Below are 6,025 nucleotides of genomic sequence, written 5' to 3'. Positions count from 1 at the left end.
ATCCCCTCCTCTCCTGTTCGTTTTCTTCCTCCTCCCGTGGTGCCGTCGCAAAACGTTCGATATCAGGTGGTGCTCTCTTTGCAGTTGAACCTTTCCATCTCCACCAGTCTCATCAATATTCCGAAGGGAGCTGGGGTAGGCGGGGTGAATTCCCAGGAAAAATCACTCGGGTGTACATCGTTCCGCTGGAGGCCCACTTGACGCGTGGGGGGGTTCTGGCTGCCATTGTTATAGCGCCACTTTTATACCCGTAGAGTTCAGAGAAGAGGAAGTTTGAAAAAAAAAAAAAAGACTTCTCCCTTATGTTTTTCTATTTTTCTTTTGAGGGGGTGGAGGAGAAGATATTATGCGGGGGTATAGTGAGTGAGAAACCAGCAATCGTGCGATCGACGGGGCTTTCGTTCTTTAGTCCACGACAAACGACGCCTAGAAAAAAAGAAGAAGAAGAAAAGGGAAAGCAGTGACGATAGGTGCGAGATTTCCTGGTGGAGCTTTCGAGCACATTCGTTCACGTTGCTCGATCATGTTGGAGGCTGCATGCGTTGAATTGTGGGAGCCAAAAGAACGCAAGCTACCACAACGAATGCCGGAAGGAAACTGATTTATTTCGTGGCATGAGCCACCGATGGAAAGCGGGGGCGTGGCGCGAGCCTAGTCATCGTCGTCCACTACAATATCATTGGGGCAGAAAAGGCGAATGAGTGTGAGTGGTTGCGCGTGTGACGCTGACGATGCAGATAAACGTAGATGTGGTGGATTCATAAAAAAAAAAAAGAAAAAGGAACGGACACGGCTACTTCGTTCGAACGTTAACACTGCACGCAGACGAGGGGGCGTCGCGTCTACGCAACTCTGCTAATTAATAACGTCGGGACAATCAGATGCCATTACATTTCTTCGGAGCTCATAGTAATCGAAAGCAAACCATTTACAATGACAAAAAAAGAATGAAAAAGAAAGAAGAAGAAGCAAATGCACGTAACACTTTGTTCTGACTTCCGTCCCCTCCTCTTCCTTATGCCTAGCAGATGGTCGAAGTTCACGGGCTCACAGCTCATAGTTGTTAGAGGAATATGTCGACTTTGCGTACCGAGGAATTTCAGCTAAAAAGCATGTCGTGCCAGCAGAGGCTTCGGTAGTCAGACGACGTAGGAGGGAGGAGGAGGGAGGAGGAGGGAGGGAGGAGCGCGGAATGGAAACAGAAATAACATGATTTGACGATACGTTCGATACGAGCGATTGGGCATAGTTCATTTCGGTAATAGAAAATGTCCGCGAATTGAGCTCATCAGTGATGGCGGGTGGAAAAGATACAATTCTTACCTATCAAACAGCACAGCCCGTGACGCCCACTCTTGAAGTGGGTTTCGCGCTAAAACGGTCTATTTGGGCAAGCGCGTTCAATTCTTTAGACGGATGCTAAGAGGTTTATATATATACAGGTTGGGTGCAGATAAAGTAGCCCCTCATTCATGCACGTATGGCGTTGTGGGTCTACTTTATCTGCACCCACCCTCTACTTAGCGATTGTATCTCATTACGGCCGAAGTCTCATTACGGCCGATGTCTCAATACGGCCGAAAGTCTCAATACGGCCGATAATCCTTTAATCCCCAAGTGTCTCATTACGGCCAAAGTCTCAATACGGCCGAAGGCAGTCTCATTACGGCCGAAGATGTCTCATAACGGCCAAATGTCAAAATGTGTATTGTAACCTGCATTGATATGCAATGTCGCAGCCAGGTATGGATATATATTCAGCAGGGTATAAGCCATGCACTGTGCCCTTAGGGCCCTTATCATATTTATATACACATATTGCGAGACAAACGGTATGTTATCATACCACAGCACAATGCAACATATTGTGTAATGTGTACTCCCACAAGGTAGTGTAGGCTGTGAAGCAGGCTACTATGTGGAGTTAGCTACTTGTAGAGAGCTAGATGAATATTGGCTTTGTTGTGACGCTTTTGGAGCCATCCTACAGTCATTGGCCATGACAGAGCAGCTATCTCAGTCGATGTCAGTTTATTTCCATTCGCCTTACAATGATACAATTCTTGCTTCTGGAATGAGTAAACCTGCAAGAAGCGATGAGCAACCATGAATAGGCTAGAATATTAAAAAAAACAACAACAAGCATTTGTCTCTACATGGCTCGTTTTAATGTGCACAAGCTGCACACGTGTTGATACGTGTCTGCTATTTCATACAAGGTTAACATAAATATTCATTTAGACAAAAGAATGACAAGCCTTAAAAATGTGACTTCCAGGTAAACACAGAGCATGACCATGATATGAATATAGGTTCAGTGGTTCATTCCCTTAATGGAAACATGTGAATATCAAATAGTAATACATTACAATTCATGAAATGATGCATGCATAACTTTCCATTTCTGGTTTCTTTTTTATAAAAGTAGTGCACGAATTAACATTCGTGCACTACTACAAAATTTCTCACTTCACAACAGAACCTTATGATGATCTTAACAGCTCACCTCTTCGCCAGGACTCCCTGGGCAGCAACATCCTATTAGCCATGTTGTTTTTCTTTTTCGGAATCCTTCGTGCAGCCACATACCATGCCTGGAATGGAAAACCAGCTATAAATAACAATGTATTTGAATGACTTCCTCTTGAAGTATTTATTCTAATCAGATATGCTTTGTGCCTACTATGGTGCGCGAAGGCACATAAGTACAACATTTGCAGACGTTCGACGTAACCAGTTCTTGGAGATCAATTCAAGTACGCCGACTTGCGCTTTTATTTTTGAAGAAATACGACGACAAATTTTAACAAATGAAATATGGCTCACAATGATACGAGTAAATGCTGCTGTACGGTGATGCATTATCGGTATCTTATCGTCTTCGAATAAATTTGTTGTTCCTAAACGCGCAACCAACTAGAAACGGCGCAAACCTACGAACGGATACCGAGTTACATCTATTACAGGCACTTCAGCTGTTTTGATTAATTTAAATTACTCTTATGAGAATCCAACTATGTGTGGACAGCACACTACTAAGCTACTAAGACAGGCAATCTACGAAAGCATTACTCACCAGAATTCCTGCTTGACTTGGTCTTGGTCAACACTGCGCGATATACGTTGGGGCTGTGGCGATTCATTCAACTCGATTTTTACCGGAACAACAGGCGCTGCTCGAAAGACAACGACGGAAAATAGAGAGCCGCTATAAAGTCCGCTAATTTGCACATTACAGCACTACAAAGCGATATATGAACACATCGTAAACAGCAACCACTCGCTCACACACACAAGAAACGAGGTACCCAACGTTGCTAGACACCATCCGAACTCCGAAGTGAGAGTAGCAAAACAACAAGATATCAAAACACGAAAGGAAGAGTATTGATCCCCCCTCCTTCTATAGCATGCAAAACGTGATTTGCGCTGAGATGAACATATATGTTCATGACGCGAGTAATTTTCACTTTTCACTGATCCAAAGGAGGTCACGTGGGATTGCTCGACGCTTGCGAAATCAACAATGAAAATGGCGAAACGAAACTTGTGAATCGTGCATTTGCTCTTCATGGTAGCTGCCAAAAAATCGAATCAAACTTATGGGACACTGGATTACAGGTATGTTGGCATCTTTTTCATTCCTGCATATCATTACACTATACGTGAATACATGGTGTCATGTCATGGGTGTCATGTCTCACGATGCTGGGGAAGTAGTTGCATGGGGAAGTGTGCATGGTTCTAGACTTTTAATTCTTGATCGCGTAATCGAAATATCGGCACCTCTCGCATTGTGGCTTGCATGTGACCAACCAAGTGCTGTTCCCTTACTAGCGCTTCCTACAAACGACAAAACGAAACATGTGGGAATGTATATTTTTGATTACTCATATGTAACAAGAAAATGTATCGTTTTCAGGTTGCTGCCACTACTCCATGTGCCCGCAATTGTCTTGCGTGTATGATTACACTAACGGCGTCGCCCACCACGGCGGAAGTGTTTTGCGTACACGCGTTTCAGCATGAAGCCTGCAGGTAACATCTGATGTTTACCCTTCGGATATTCTGAATTTACATATTGTAGCTTAGAGGAATTCCGAATGCCCAGAGTGACACACACTTTTAACATTGTGACATCAGTGCAGTGGCATAAGCTCTAATGTAGTGCCCCACAAAAATGAACAAGGGGTAGTGGTTTATCCAGAATCCCAAGCACGAGAAGGGTGTTGGAAAAAAATTGTTGGAATAGTTAGGTCATTACAGCTTAACATATCATTACAGACGTATCTGAAGCTGAAATCGCAAGGGCACCCCCTGTAGGGGGTGCACAGGCAAAAAAGTTAGGGGGGGTCTGGATAAAGCACTGACGAGGGGGACTCCTCCACCCCATGTCAAGCCTCATAAAACACCTCCTGAAATAGTTTCCTGGCTATGCAGCTGCATTATTATGACGTAATTGTCATTGTTGTCCATAATTCTTGAATATGTTTTGAATATATGAAAAAAAAAAAGTCTGCTTGACAGCATATGTCTTATAGTCATCATCAAACAAGAGCATATGTCATTTTGTACAGTGGCTTATGTACTTTTTTGTAAATTTCAGGTGGACGTAAATTGTAGAAGGCAGCTAGTGGGGGAGAAGATCATGGTCATAGGTCATGTGACTCCTGGAGCTCCCAGTGGGCTCCCTTGTGGAGTACTTTTCAGAACACACACACATACAGTTTGCTCACAGAACCAACGAGTAGGATGTTGCTTGAATACTGAGAGAAAATGGCGTAACACATACAAATATCGTGTGACACATATGACAATAAAAACATTTTTCACGAGGGATGCATGAAACACTGTCGCAATATTGTGTGCATGAACCATTGTGTGTGACACAAGCCGTGGGGGCACACCGCCTCGGACACATTTTGGGAAGCATAAAACACAGTATATACAGAGCTACTATGGTGGATGCTTCTTTTTTCTTTTTGGCCGTTATGAGACATCTTCGGCCGTAATGAGACTACCTTCGGCCGTATTGAGACTTTGGCCGTAACGAGACACTTGGGGATTAAAGGATTTTCGGCCGTAATGAGACTCGGGCCGTAATGAGATGTTACCCTACTTAGCGCCTTCAGAATCCGGAAAGAGCATCCCCATAAAGTGCTTGACCGACTCCGTGGTTAAAGGGCATCACCCCAGTCTCTATCATAGTACCGAGGCCGTGCACAACATAACTAAATAACCACGAATAACACGGACACATCACGGGGAGGGAGGGTGGGGGTACTCCGATTCCAAAAACACATGACCCCATCCTTGTCTCATTTTGAAAGAGCATCGCGAAATAGTTGCCTTCGAGTGGAATAGTAAGACACCCTGGGGGGAGTTATAAGAATGCACAGCGTGCGGTGTAACATACCATCACGCCGCTGACGTTTCTTAGTTGCCTATTGATGACGCAATTAAGGTAAGCCACTACCAGTGTAGGAATACTAAGCTGGCCTACGCCTGACTAACCTTTCCTCCCTTTCTATTTTCAATAAACACATCCCCCCCCCCCCCCCCACACACACACGCACACTACCAGTTTGGATGGACGCATGTTAGTCCGTCATCTGTACACTACTACTGCGCCGTCGTAGTGACACGGTCCCCGTCGGCCCAACCATAACCACCACCGACGATCGAGCGATGTTTGGAAATAGGAGGAAACAAGCGTCTTAGGAGTGACTTACTAAATGAGTACCAGTTGCGTACAAATACAAGGGAACAGGTACAAATGAGTACAGGTGAAAAGGGCTGATTCACCTTAGGTGTCAATCTACTCCAGTTACAAAGGGTTTTCAGTTCGGTAGTAAATAATGAATTTCAAGAAGATTTGTTAGCTACCAAGTTACTTCCAGAAGTATTTAGGATAGAGTACCTTGAGTAGAGTAGAGTACAGATCAGTACAGAGGTTAAGTACAAATCGGTAGAGCGTATGCTCGTTTGCGCCATCCCTAGGGTAGTCCCCTTCCCCTTTTCTTCT

The 6,025-nt window shown here is 44.4% G+C and overlaps 2 long non-coding RNA genes across 2 annotated transcripts; one reads left to right on the top strand and one right to left on the bottom strand.

Annotated features, from left to right (window-relative positions):
* Window positions 1-2,014: 2,014 nt before the first annotated feature.
* LOC135387613 (uncharacterized) lies at window positions 2,015-4,165 on the bottom strand. Its single transcript, XR_010421237.1, has 3 exons — window positions 3,077-4,165; window positions 2,507-2,594; window positions 2,015-2,084 (listed from the first exon to the last, which is right to left on the bottom strand). It is a non-coding gene; the product is annotated as an uncharacterized LOC135387613 (long non-coding RNA).
* LOC135387612 (uncharacterized) lies at window positions 3,118-4,967 on the top strand. The gene is made up of 3 exons (XR_010421236.1): window positions 3,118-3,621; window positions 3,923-4,038; window positions 4,607-4,967. It is a non-coding gene; the product is annotated as an uncharacterized LOC135387612 (long non-coding RNA).
* Window positions 4,968-6,025: the final 1,058 nt, after the last annotated feature.

Source organism: Ornithodoros turicata, chromosome 3, assembly GCF_037126465.1.
Source record: "Ornithodoros turicata isolate Travis chromosome 3, ASM3712646v1, whole genome shotgun sequence".
NCBI classification, from domain to species: Eukaryota; Metazoa; Arthropoda; class Arachnida; order Ixodida; family Argasidae; genus Ornithodoros; species Ornithodoros turicata.
Note: the sequence above shows the minus strand (reverse complement) of the source record. Positions and strands in the feature narration are given on the sequence as shown.